We start from the raw sequence: 13628 nt of genomic DNA, 5'->3' as shown, positions 1-13628 counted from the left end.
ACTAATTTGCATATAGCCAGGTTCTGAGCTGGGATGGGGCAGTGAGCTAAATAACGGTGATGGATCAAGCCCTGATCTTTGGACTGGGTAAGAGTGGTCTGCTTAATTCAGACACTCTGTTCATCACCACCCCCTTTTCTGAATCATTTTGTCCACCATAAGCGTGGAAGGGTATACTCAGACATGAGTCCCTTGCTCACTGCTCCATCAGGATTCAAGCAAGCCGGGCCGACGACACCTGAAATGGCAGAAACCGGTCCCCGGAAGCTTGTCTCCTTTCTGGTGAAGAATTGGCTTGGTAGTTTGGTCTGCCCTGTTCCCATGATGCACTGGGCCAGGGACAGACTAATTTGCATATAGCCAGGTTCTGAGCTGGGATGGGGCAGTGAGCTAAATAACGGTGATGGATCAAGCCCTGATCTTTGGACTGGGTAAGAGTGGTCTGCTTAATTCAGACACTCTGTTCATCACCACCCCCTTTTCTGAATCATTTTGTCCACCATAAGCGTGGAAGGGTACACTCAGACATGAGTCCCTTGCTCACTGCTCCATCAGGATTCAAGCAAGCCGGGCCGACGATGCCTGAAATGGCAGAAACCGGTCCCCGGAAGCTTGTCTCCTTTCTGGTGAAGAATTGGCTTGGTAGTTTGGTCTGCCCTGTTCCCATGATGCACTGGGCCAGGGACAGACTAATTTGCATATAGCCAGGTTCTGAGCTGGGATGGGGCAGTGAGCTAAATAACGGTGATGGATCAAGCCCTGATCTTTGGACTGGGTAAGAGTGGTCTGCTTAATTCAGACACTCTGTTCATCACCACCCCCTTTTCTGAATCATTTTGTCCACCATAAGCGTGGAAGGGTACACTCAGACATGAGTCCCTTGCTCACTGCTCCATCAGGATTCAAGCAAGCCGGGCCGACGACGCCTGAAATGGCAGAAACTGGTCCCCGGAAGCTTGTCTCCTTTCTGGTGAAGAATTGGCTTGGTAGTTTGGTCTGCCCTTTTCCCATGATGCACTGGGCCAGGGACAGACTAATTTGCATATAGCCAGGTTCTGAGCTGGGATGGGGCAGTGAGCTAAATAACGGTGATGGATCAAGCCCTGATCTTTGGACTGGGTAAGAGTGGTCTGCTTAATTCAGACACTCTGTTCATCACCACCCCCTTTTCTGAATCATTTTGTCCACCATAAGCGTGGAAGGGTATACTCAGACATGAGTCCCTTGCTCACTGCTCCATCAGGATTCAAGCAAGCCGGGCCGACGACGCCTGAAATGGCAGAAACCGGTCCCCGGAAGCTTGTCTCCTTTCTGGTGAAGAATTGGCTTGGTAGTTTGGTCTGCCCTGTTCCCATGATGCACTGGGCCAGGGACAGACTAATTTTCATATAGCCAGGTTCTGAGCTGGGATGGGGCAGTGAGCTAAATAACGGTGATGGATCAAGCCCTGATCTTTGGACTGGGTAAGAGTGGTCTGCTTAATTCAGACACTCTGTTCATCACCACCCCCTTTTCTGAATCATTTTGTCCACCATAAGCGTGGAAGGGTACACTCAGACATGAGTCCCTTGCTCACTGCTCCATCAGGATTCAAGCAAGCCGGGCCGACGACGCCTGAAATGGCAGAAACCGGTCCCCGGAAGCTTGTCTCCTTTCTGGTGAAGAATTGGCTTGGTAGTTTGGTCTGCCCTGTTCCCATGATGCACTGGGCCAGGGACAGACTAATTTGCATATAGCCAGGTTCTGAGCTGGGATGGGGCAGTGAGCTAAATAACGGTGATGGATCAAGCCCTGATCTTTGGACTGGGTAAGAGTGGTCTGCTTAATTCAGACACTATGTTCATCACCACCCCCTTTTCTGAATCACTGTGAGCTAATGGCAATTAGATCCCGACCTAAAGATATTTGGGCCCCATTCACCTACTTGCTCCGATTACTGAACCCTGATATACCTGAGTAGGTGAAAGACTAACATAAGATTATTCATGCAAACTTCTTTTGTATTCACTCAGTGGCCAAAATTGTAATAGCATTGAGATATAATGACCAAATTCTTTTGGCACCATTCTCAGTCAAACAAACACCAGTCTACCGATGCCAGAAGGATGTACTAAGTACCGGATGTGCTATTGGGCTGTAAGGCATGTTAATTATCATGTAATAATGATGTGCATGGGAGGAAACCTCATCCTTACTTTCCTCCAGTGTGAGTCACGCTTTCAGTCAGAGGACTATTTCTGGATACTTTTACCTTACTGAAGGGAGTAGTATTTTGGACATCAATAAACTTGGCATCTAGAACTATGGCTTCACTCACCATGACTGACTACTTCACTGTTTTTGTTATGTTTGTTTTTGTACAATGTATCGCCTCACCTTTACCACTTTAATAAATAGACAAGTCACACACTCATTGTCTGATGTAGTACATCTACCAATGTATATATGTACTCCCACCTGAACTTTACAAAACCAAAACAAGCAACTTGTGTAAACATTGATATGCTGCATGTACACCTTGTCACACCAACAGATACATATAAGTGTCTAGTCTTATAACATCTTTATTCAATTGTTCCAATCAAAGACTGCCATGATGTCAGAAACATAGCAAATGATAAATGACTTAAGAATTCTGTTTTAGTGATCACATTTTCAGGTGCAGACCTTAACAGCATGGAAGGGGGGATACCCGAGACACTTTCCTATTGAATAGGCAATATTAAAGTGGTCTGTGTCATCAGCTGGAGCAATATCGTCTACCTCACAAAATAAACTCCACATCATTTAAAACAATAAACATACATATGACAGTACAACAGTTACTGATCCCAGGCTCATTCCACTTAAGTGTTTCATAATCTGATGGAAAGTCACAAACAAATGTCAGTGATGTGCCACAAGCCCTTTGGCCTACAATGAAAAAACATATCAACAGCTACATACAGCTTCTATACAAAGAGGATTTGGCCAATGCGAAGGGAGACTAGTATAGTTTGGCCCCACAGCAAAATTTAGTTGGAGCACACAATGCACACATATTGCATTAGAACCACCACACCACAAGGAACAAGTCCAATGAATTTCTCATAACGTCTATCCTATCGCTGATCAATCTCTCTTGGTACAGGATTTGTAAACAATGGACTTCTCGGGCCCGATTCACAGAATAAAATTAAGACTCAATCCTAAACTTACTACTATTTTGGTATTCACAGAATGCACTTACTACTTTTGGCATTCACAGAATGAACTTACTACTTTTGGTATTTACAGAAGTTAGGATTTTGTCTTCAGTCGGTCTTAAGTCTGTCTTAAGTTTGTTTTAAGACAAACTTAAGACAAAATCCTAACTTCTGTGAATACCAAAAGTAGTAAGTTCATTCTGTGAATGCCAAAAGTAGTAAGTGCATTCGGGGAATACCAAAATAGTCGTAAGTTTAGGATTGAGTCTTAAGTTCATTCTGTGAATCGGGCCCCTCGTGACTAAGCTGGCCTGGAACCAATATGGGAAGAAAGAGGAAAGAAAGAAATGAATGTTCGTCTCTCTAACAAGCACTAAAAGGGGAGCAATCCCTTTTAGGACGAATGCCCTCACCCACAATAGGTGGCATGCTTCATCATATGGGCTTCTCCTCCCAGTGGGAAAAGCTAGTCCCACTGAGGGCTACGACTCCCTCAATGTGAAGTAGGAGCTCAGGGATGTTTTGGTAATTATCAGTAGCTGTTGTGGATGCTAAAATCCCATATGTGAGTAATAGGGTGTTCTGAGGGTGCAGCGCGATGAGTGAGTGAGAGTGAGTTAAAACTGCCTAGTGCTGATGAAAAGATTCTTTATTAGCTCGTCCGAACTGACAGGACTAAAAAGCAGTGCAAAGCAGTGTACAATTAAACTGCTAAGGTGTATGAATAGTTTGCCATGTTTCAGCCTTAAGAATCTATACACGTATATAGGCTTTTATCAGGACCAAAGGGTAAACAAAGCTTCTGCTGGAAAATTTAGTGAGAAAACTATGAAGTAAACAATGATACTACACCAGTAATCCTGTTTTCGATTCAGTATTACTGGAACTTGTCTGTAAGAATGAGACATAGACACAATTCAACAAAATGATTAAATCCCAATAAGGTACAAACTCAATACTAATAGGTCATATATTATCATTGAGTCCAACAAGGTACTCCTATATTATCTACTCACCAAAATTTGTAGGACAAGCTAACCCACCTCAACCTGGTTATAACTCAGGGAAGGGAGCCCCACTCTGAAATAATAAGATTGTGTTACATAATTCTGGTTTATAATATGGACACCTATCTATAAATAAATTGTGTTGGTGGTGTACCTAACGGTTCAGGACACAGTGCAACATAAAATGTAAACATTCAGCTGTCAGTCTAGATAAGAAACAACACATATAGCAACGGTAGTAGAGAGATTGATATACTGCACTGTCAAGTGCTTACATTAGTCTTGTTGTAGGGATAATTAAACATATGCCTCATCATATAGCAGACTAGTACTGCTACAACTGTTTGCCGGCAGTGTGTGCAGATGTTATTTGCTTCAATAGCTGTAACATTGTTATAATCATGCGAGATTGCGAATTGCTTAAATAGCTTTAACTTCGCTATACTGGTGTATAAACATTACATGGAATACAATAATTAGCAATTGGCACTCATGTAAAGAATCCCAACATGGGTGACAATGGTTGGTGTTCCTTAACTCTGGTTTCTAAAATTGGTATGATATGAATCATTACGCAGATGAATTGCGGTGGACCGTTCTGGAACAACCACATGTTCCCCCACATATCACGGCCATTTCTAAATCCCTGAACAGCAGTGGGTTTATCGGATCAAGAGTGATATGACAGGGTTCAATGAAGAAATCCTCTGGCTATCATTCCAGTAGATTTATGATATACCGCTGTTATGCAAGACGGACTTGTATAAAAAATGGTTTGGCTTAACAAATAGCAATATCACTTTAAAATATTATACACAAACACCAGGAACTCTCTACTGTCCTAGTGCTGCTCATTAATACATATTCATTATAAATGCACAATTTATCCAAGACTATCCGAATGCCGGAGTACTGCAGTAGATGCACTGAATAAAGTTTACTCCCTTTGAAGGATGAGCAGAGTCAGCACATGCACTGCTTGCACAAGTATGCATTACTAGGAATGCGCAGGGACAGACATTGTGTCTCTGCACATGCGCAATATATTGGACAGGCCTTGCTACTGGACACCTTGAGGGCTTTGGTAGCAATGATTCAGGCATTTCTGGAAGTATTTAAACATTACGCTTTTCTGACGTCGGTACCTCCAGTTACAATTTCTGCTTCACAACAGAGTACCGACGGAGAAGTAAGGTGGGAGAGGACCGGGTTGTTAGTTCTTGTGTATCTAAGAGCTTAGCGAGACCATATAATAGAATAAGGCTTTTTGTTTATGATACACTTAATGACATAGTTATACCTAGCCGTGTGAACTGTAATATATTGCATGATTTAATGTGCTGATAGACCTGCATTTCACTTGGGTTTTATAACAGAGAGCAGTCACTAACGCATCACTAAAGAGCTGCCGACGTGAGTGAAATGATTAAGACGAGGGCTCTCTGGATTTTGGTGACCACTTTTAGAAACCAGAGGTAAGGAACACCAACCATTGTCACCCATGTTGGGATTCTTTACATGAGTGCCCATCGCTAACGATTGTATTCCGAGTAATGTTTATACACCAGTATAGTGAAGTTACAGCTATTTAAGCAATTAGCAATCACACATGATTATAACAATGTTACACCTATTCAAGCAAATTATACATGCACACACTGGTGGCAAACAGTTGTAGCGGTACTAGTCTGCTATATAGTGAGGCATATGTTTAATTATCCCTACAACAAGACTAACACGAGCACTTGAATGTGCAGTATATCAATCTCTCTACTACCGTCATTATATGTGTTGTTTCTTATCTAGACTGACAGCTGAATGTTTACATGTTATGTTGCACTGTGTCCTGAACCGTTAGGAACACCACCAACACAATTTTTTTTTATAGGTGTCCATATTATAAATCAGAATTATGTGTTGTAATCTTATTATTTCAGAGCGGGGCTCCCTTCCCTGAGTTGTAACCAGGTTGAGGTGGGTTAGCTTGGCCTAAAAATTTGGGTGAGTAGATAATATAGGGGTACCTTGTTGGACTCAATGATAATATATGACCTATTAGTCATTATGAGTTTGCACCTTATTGGGATTTAATCAATTTGTTGAATTGTTTCTGTGTCTCATTCTTACAGACAAGTTCCAGTAATACTGAATCAAAAACAGGATTACTGGTGTAGTATCATTGTTTACTTTATAGTTTTCTCAATACATTTTCCAGCAGCAGCTTTGTTTACCCTTTGGTCCTGATGAAAGCCTATATACTTTTATAGATTCTTAAGGCTGAAACATGTCGAACTATTCATACACCTTAGCAATTTAATTTTACACTGCTTCGCACTGCTTTTTAATCCTGTCAGTTCGGACGAGCTACTAAAGAATCTTTTCATCCGCACTAGGCAGCTTTAACTCACTCTCAATCACTCATCGCACTACACCCTCACAGCACCTTATTACGCACATATGGGATTTTAGCATCCATATTTGCTACTGATAATTACCAAAGCATCTCTGAGCTCCTACCTTACGGTGAGGGAGTCATAGCCCTTAGTGGGACTACGTTTCCCCACTGGGACGAGAAGCCCATATGATGAAGCATGCCACCTATGGTGGGTGAGGGCATTCATCATAAAAGGGATTGCTCCCCTTTTGGGGCTTGTTAGAGAAACACATAATTGTTTCTTTCTTTCCTCTTTCTTCCCATATTGGTTCCAGACTAGCTTATACCCGAGAAGTCCATTGTGTTATGACTGTAATTTTAGCGGAATTACTTCTCGCAGGTCTTTAAAATAGATCCCTTGGACTCCCTCTCAAGTTTCTTGTGTTACGACAGGATTTGTAGCCACAACATCTGTGACAGTCATTCCCAAGAACAATACATATCTAATTTGCACAGCAAAGCACATCATTTTCCTGGTAATGTTACAACTCTGAATTTTCCAAATGAAGATGACATTGTGAAGGTACCTAAAAGAGACCAAAACACAGAGATCAGATAGTAAACCATAGATATGACATAATTCACATAGTCAACATCTGGAGTACAAAGTCCATGACAAAAATGTAAGATAAACAAAGCAACACCAACAGAGTGAGAAGGTGTCAAAACCTACCTCCACAAACACCATTCACCAAATTTTGCTAGAACTTTTGCTCCCTTATATTTCCCCTGACATACTACTTACATCCGCACAACAAGAATTGCTTTAACAATCAAAGTATTGACATCTCACAACACACTTAGACTCATGAGAAGAAGTTGCTCATAAGATCTAGATTCAAGTCAGCTCCTTCCTCTCACCACTATCATTTATGATTTCATGTTCCTCATCTGGTGGCACTTTATGGCCTCCATCCTCTGTGATATAAGGGATGTTAAGTAGCAGGGCGATGTTTTGGAGGATAAGGCATGCCAAGGTGGTATAACACACCATACTGGGTGAGTAGAGGATGACTCCCCGGACTTGTCCAGAGATCTGAACCTGGCCTTCAGGAGCCCAGAAGCCAGCTCCCCTGGCTGCCGTGTTCTTCCAAGGACCTAATTTAGGCAGACTTCCCTTGCCGTAGTTGGAATCCTCAGCAGCGCAAATAACCATATATGGTTGGGATATGCTGAGGATCCTAGATGTAAGACAGACATGGGTGCAACAATAAGTTACTTAGCAAAAAGCCAGGCCCTCTCCAGTAGTAGTCGTGACATCAGCTGGAGTATGGTGCTGTTCAGAAGTAGGAAGGAATCATAAGCTGATCCAAGGAACTCAACAACGATGTCTGAGGTGCACAAATCCGCTGAGCAGAAAACTTGGAAGTGTTTCCTGTTCCAATAAGCATATTCCCTGGCTCCCTGTGGTGCTAAAGCAATATATGTGTCATCAATAGCTCCGACCGCATGTGGGATATGACCAAATCCTTAGAAATCTGCCTTCATATTTGATAAATACTCACGTATGCGGAACTGGATGTAGCTGTCAGTGTGTTTCATCATTGCCTAAAGCATGACTTGTAGTACACCACTGAATAATGGGTGTGACATACCACAAGATATAGCCACAGTGTTCTGGAAGGAACCTGCGGTTAGAAAATGCAATGCTGCCAAAAGTCTCACAATAGGTGGAATACATGTGGGATGACTGTTTTGAGGAAGTAAATCAGTCTTCAACTGATGAAATAAATCTTGTATTATTTGCTTACTTAAACAAAAGTTCTTTATAACATGCCTTTCTTCATTGTCTGAAGGTCCGGAAATGACCGGTACACTGGAGTCTGTTGTCTCCTCCCTCTCCCAAGGTACCTATGTGTGAAGTGTAAACAATTTTGAACTTTGGTCCCAATGTCCAGAGTGACATATATATAGAGTAACCCAAACATAATGTGAGAAGACCTAACTGGTTCAGAAAGCAGTACACAAAATTTACGTATTATTTGTCTACTGTCCAACACCTATAATCCCCATTTTGGTCTTCACATGTGTCTGTTGCAGACATATACACATTATACATCCACAAATGTGTCATGAGCACCCTAATATTGTAAATCAATTACCTAATAAATAAATGCAATGAGATGGTTTCACAGAAGAAATGCCTGTCTAACACAATCTGACTCTTTTGGACAGAATGACATCAGTGGGCTGCACTGTATGAATTAATCAGAGCCACTAGGAAATATTTAGGGTGCATGTCACATTAGTATTTTCAGCGTTTCTGTGACATAATAGAAGTGACCATTGTCCAATAAGGGCCGTCAAGCCAGAATTGCTAGGTCTTGCCCATATTCTTTAGTTTAGCTCTAAAGATGTGGGTACTGTGGATCGCTGTGCCATTGAAAACAAGACACACCTCACTGATGTGAACCAAAAAGGCTGAAACTTGAATGGGACTTTCTTGTGCAGACCGTGCATGGCCTAGGCTGTACTGCCTTTTTTTCCTGGGACCAGTACCTAGGGGTACTCCACAGTCAGGGTGGAGATCGCTTCAAGGTAAAGTATAGAAAACAGTAACAACTTTTGTTTAACTCAAAAATAAATATACAAATTATGTTTATATTTAATGCGAATGTACAGGTTAAATATGTTTTCAATTCAATTCAATAAAACTTTATTCGGATACAAAAATTATATCCATAAAAGTACACAAATGTCAATAAAATGTACATTTTTTTCTTAAAAAGAAGAATTTTAAAATGTTATAAAAATGCATACTATACATCAAAAAAGAGAGTTTTTATACACTAATACAAACATAATAATAAGAAAATAGGTGATACAATATTATTAAAAGCCTAGTGCAATAAAAGTTTTCTGACCAATAGCCGGAAGAATGAATATAGGACAGTCAGAAGCAATTTGCTACCACCATAATATACAGATATTGTAGGGGCACACTTATGAAACAACAACCGTAAGATAGACCGCCAAACAGTTGTTAGTCTTTTTAGGATATCAGTCGTAATATTTACGATGTTTAGTGCATGCTTTTAAAAAACAGACTATGGGGTTAACGCTGTACTCGGTGTCTAAACATTGTAAGGCGAGAAGTGCTGGGCGGTAGCGGTCGAGGCCCATGTGCTTTACCAAGGGGCTAATCCACTGCCTACGTGGGTAATCATAGAGGCTACAGAAAAAAACTATGTGCAAAAGTGATTGTTCAGACTGCCCATCACAAGGGCAGGGAGTAAGGTTTGAAGACCAGTCATTTATCTTAGGAAATGTTACTAGCCGATGGTAGATGTTAAACCGAAACCGTGTCAGTAAATATGTATTTCAAATGTAGGACAGAATAAAACTTGCTAATTCACTAATAACGTAATTTTGAAATAAATATTTCATTAATGGAAATACTTGGAAATGTATATGTTGATGGAAATATATTAAAAAAATATATTTCTGAAGTTTATAAAAAAACAAACTTACACATAAAGAAAAAGTAGTACTTGTAATAGTATTTCATTCTTCATTCATGTTTATTAATAGTCAGGTATAAAAATAATTAGAATTAATCTAGTTATATTTGAATGAAATTATTGTTACCCTAATTTCTACATTCAAAATAGCACATTAAAATATATGGATTTTACATTTAAAAATGGATTTCGAATATCATACTTTGCAAATTCAACACTTTCAGCAGGGACTGACAAACTGAATTGGATACAGCAGCAGTATATCTTCGCACCTATTGGTTCTCTAGCGTCCAATGTAACCAATATATCACAAAGAGTTAGAATTGGTTAAGTCTTGTCATAGCCAAATAAGTAGAAATCAGGTCCTGCAGGATTCCTTGCTTTGCCCCATATTCTACCACATTTATATGGCTGCTTTTATTCAGCTGATTAGATCTTTTGGCTACTTCGCCATGATGTATGCTGACAACTACCAGCTCATTGTCCAGCTCGATGGGCCAGGCCAACTTTAAAACTGGTTAATTGGATGCAGTATAATGCCCTCAAGCTAATCAATGACAAAACAGAAGTTATGGTTCTAGGACATCCCGCCCTATCTGGTCTGATGTCTGTGGGCATCACGCCTCAGTCCCCTACATCCCACAACCCACGCTGGCCTCCACAGTTAAAAATCGGGACTGTAGCCCTCAAGTTAGGAACACCTCTACTTGTTTTCTTGTCTAAAAATTATTCGTTTCTTTCACTTGTTCACCATGGACAAGAGGTTCAGGCCCTAGTAATATCCAGATTTAGATACTGCAATTCCCGGTACCTAGAACCCATGAAGAAACTGCTTACAAAATTCCATAATAACAGTGAAAATTGGCTGTTGTGCCCTCTGGTTTATTGCAAGCAAGCTCTAGAACAGTGGTCCCCAAACTTTTTTCGACGGGGGCCACATCAACTTTCCTTTCTGTGATGGGGGGCCAGTGTCAGTCTTATAACAGGAAATGATATGGGCCAAAGTGACAATCAGTATTATTGTGGAGATTATAATGATATTCTTTTTGCAATTTCCCTTCGCTGGGCCTTGGCGCCACCTGTTGGTTTGCAAACAAAGTAATAGAAAGTCTTCTCGTGTTTATTTGAAGTACCACAGATACGTCTTTTATTATACATATAGATTAGATTCGAAAATAAAAACACAAGCTGATGATCATTTTTTTCCCACACAGTGAAATAACATTAATACAGAATAAATGTAATAAACAGGCTGACTTTAGGGTGGTCCTGGAAGCATGCAGGCCCTTCAGGAATGGCAGATAAAAAAAAACACAAGCAGCCCATCAGCAGATGACATGCTGCAGTCTCATTTTGTATGTGACATCACTGTTCCAGAAAACATGTTGCCTATAAAAAGAGCATTACTATACTGACATTTTTTCTTATTCATAGTTACTGAAATCAGCAGGCTTACCATATCAGTGTGAACTGTGGGCTTGCTTCTGACTGGTGAGGAGATTGATGTCAGGTTCCATTCCAGTTACAGGCAGTCTCAGACTGATGCAGGTGTTGATCCGAGAGTCTTGATCTTGTCGGATTTTTTATCAGCTTCAAGCGTGAAAAAGTTTGCTCACAGATATATGCGCTCCCAAAAACTGTGGACATCTTCATAGCGTGCCTTCTGATGTTGGGTTAGGTCTCATTTGGGAGGGAAGCATAGTACTCTATGAGACAGTTGGGCTTGAATGCGTCTTTTAGCACATCACAGGTCTGCAACTTAGCCAGTTCAAATTAAAGAGAAGGCAGGGTGTCATTAATGTCGGCAGCAAAAGGGTTCTGGAATATGCAAATTTCTTTAAAATGGGCTTGAAGCTCACGGAATCGCATACTTAACTCCGCTCTCAGCGTTTCCAGTGCGTCCTTGCACTTCTTGGTTGGAAACGGGAGCTGTAAATTGAGGCTGTATCAAATTTCTGTCACATCTGTTTAAAAAGCAAGGTCCCATTTCCCTTCTGTGTCGATCAGCTCTGGGACAGTTTTTCCCTTTGTCCGGAGAAAGGCGTTGATTTTGGGTAGCAGCTCGTAGAAGTGCTTCAAAACTCTAGTCCAGCTTAACCATCTGACTTCAGCGTGGTAAAGCACGTCCCCATGGGCAGACTCCAGCTCAGATAGACAAGCTTGGAACTGCCTGTGTTTTAGTCCGTTTGCTCTGATAATATTTATGCAAGACACAACCACCTTCATGACAGATTTCCACTTCAGAACTTTGCAGCACAGTGCTTGCTGGTGTATCAGGCAGTGGACCTGTAGTGGGGGGGTGAGACCTCGTTCCTCCATTTCTCTTTTTATGCGCCCCACTAGCCCCCGCGACGCACAAACCATACTCGGAGCACCGTCCGTTGTGATGCTAGCCTCCTTAGCCCAGTCTAAATGCAACTCTTCCATCATTTGCATTTGGCGTACTTTACAAAAAATATCCTCTCCTGTCATAGTATCCATGAGACTTTGTAGAGCTACCAGCTCTCGGACACTTCAAAAGTTGAATTAACTCCCGAATAAAAATCAGCACTTGTGCTGTGTCCTCCACGTCATTGCGCTCATCCATTGCCAATGCAAAACACTCAAAATCTTTAGCTTTCTCTTTCAGCTGGACATGTACATTATGCCCCATTTCTTCAATTCGCCTGGTAACTGTAGATGCGGACAGACTCACCACGTTCAGGGCATCTTTCTTGTCCGGACACACCTCCTCCGCGACAGCGTTCAAACACTTCTTGAGAAACTCCCCATCACTGAACGACTTTCCACAGCTTGCTATCAGTTTAGCTACCTTGAAGCTGGCCCGAACGGATGACAGTTTCGCCTGTGTTTGGCGTAGCATTGTACTCTCCTGGGCGGCATTCCATTTTGTAGCTTAGCCACCTTGTCTCTCCTCACTTGGCCCAGCAAGCTATCATACTGCCCTCCATGGCGGGTTTCATAGTGTCGGCGGATATTAAATTCTTTAAACACCACCACTTTCTCTTTGCAGATTAAACAAACTGCCTTTTCCTTGCACTGGACAAAAAAATAGTCATCTGTCCACTGCTGTTTGAAAACTCTACACTCTGAATCTATTTTCTGTTTCCCCAACAGTTTTGACATTTTGTTGTCTGTCTTTCTTCCGTTTTTCTCGGGCTGGTAGGGGAAGTAAGGGAGACCTGATTACAAGCACAGATAAAGCCCTCTCTATGTTTACTTCTTGTGCACATACGGTTAACAGCGTTTAGCTTAGGAACACCCAGTGAGTAGAAGTCGTCTATAGTGGTTAGTTAGAAAACAGCGCTCCTGTATAGAAATGAAAAAAGATAAGTGCCCCAGCGCATAATCAAAGCGCCCCAGCACGGTGTCCAATGTATTCACATAAGCGCCCCAGCGCGTTGTCACGAACTGAAAGTAAAGCGCTCCAGCGTGGTGCCAAAACAAACCTCAAGTAAAGCGCTCCAGCACAGTGCCAAAACAAACTGAGGATAGCGCCCCAGCGCGGTGCCCAAACAAACAACCAAACCCCAAGTAAAGC

Source organism: Lissotriton helveticus, chromosome 1_1 (assembly GCF_964261635.1).
Source record: "Lissotriton helveticus chromosome 1_1, aLisHel1.1, whole genome shotgun sequence".
NCBI classification, from domain to species: domain Eukaryota; kingdom Metazoa; phylum Chordata; class Amphibia; order Caudata; family Salamandridae; genus Lissotriton; species Lissotriton helveticus.
The sequence above is the reverse complement of the archived record's forward strand: the minus strand, read 5'-3'. Positions refer to the sequence as shown.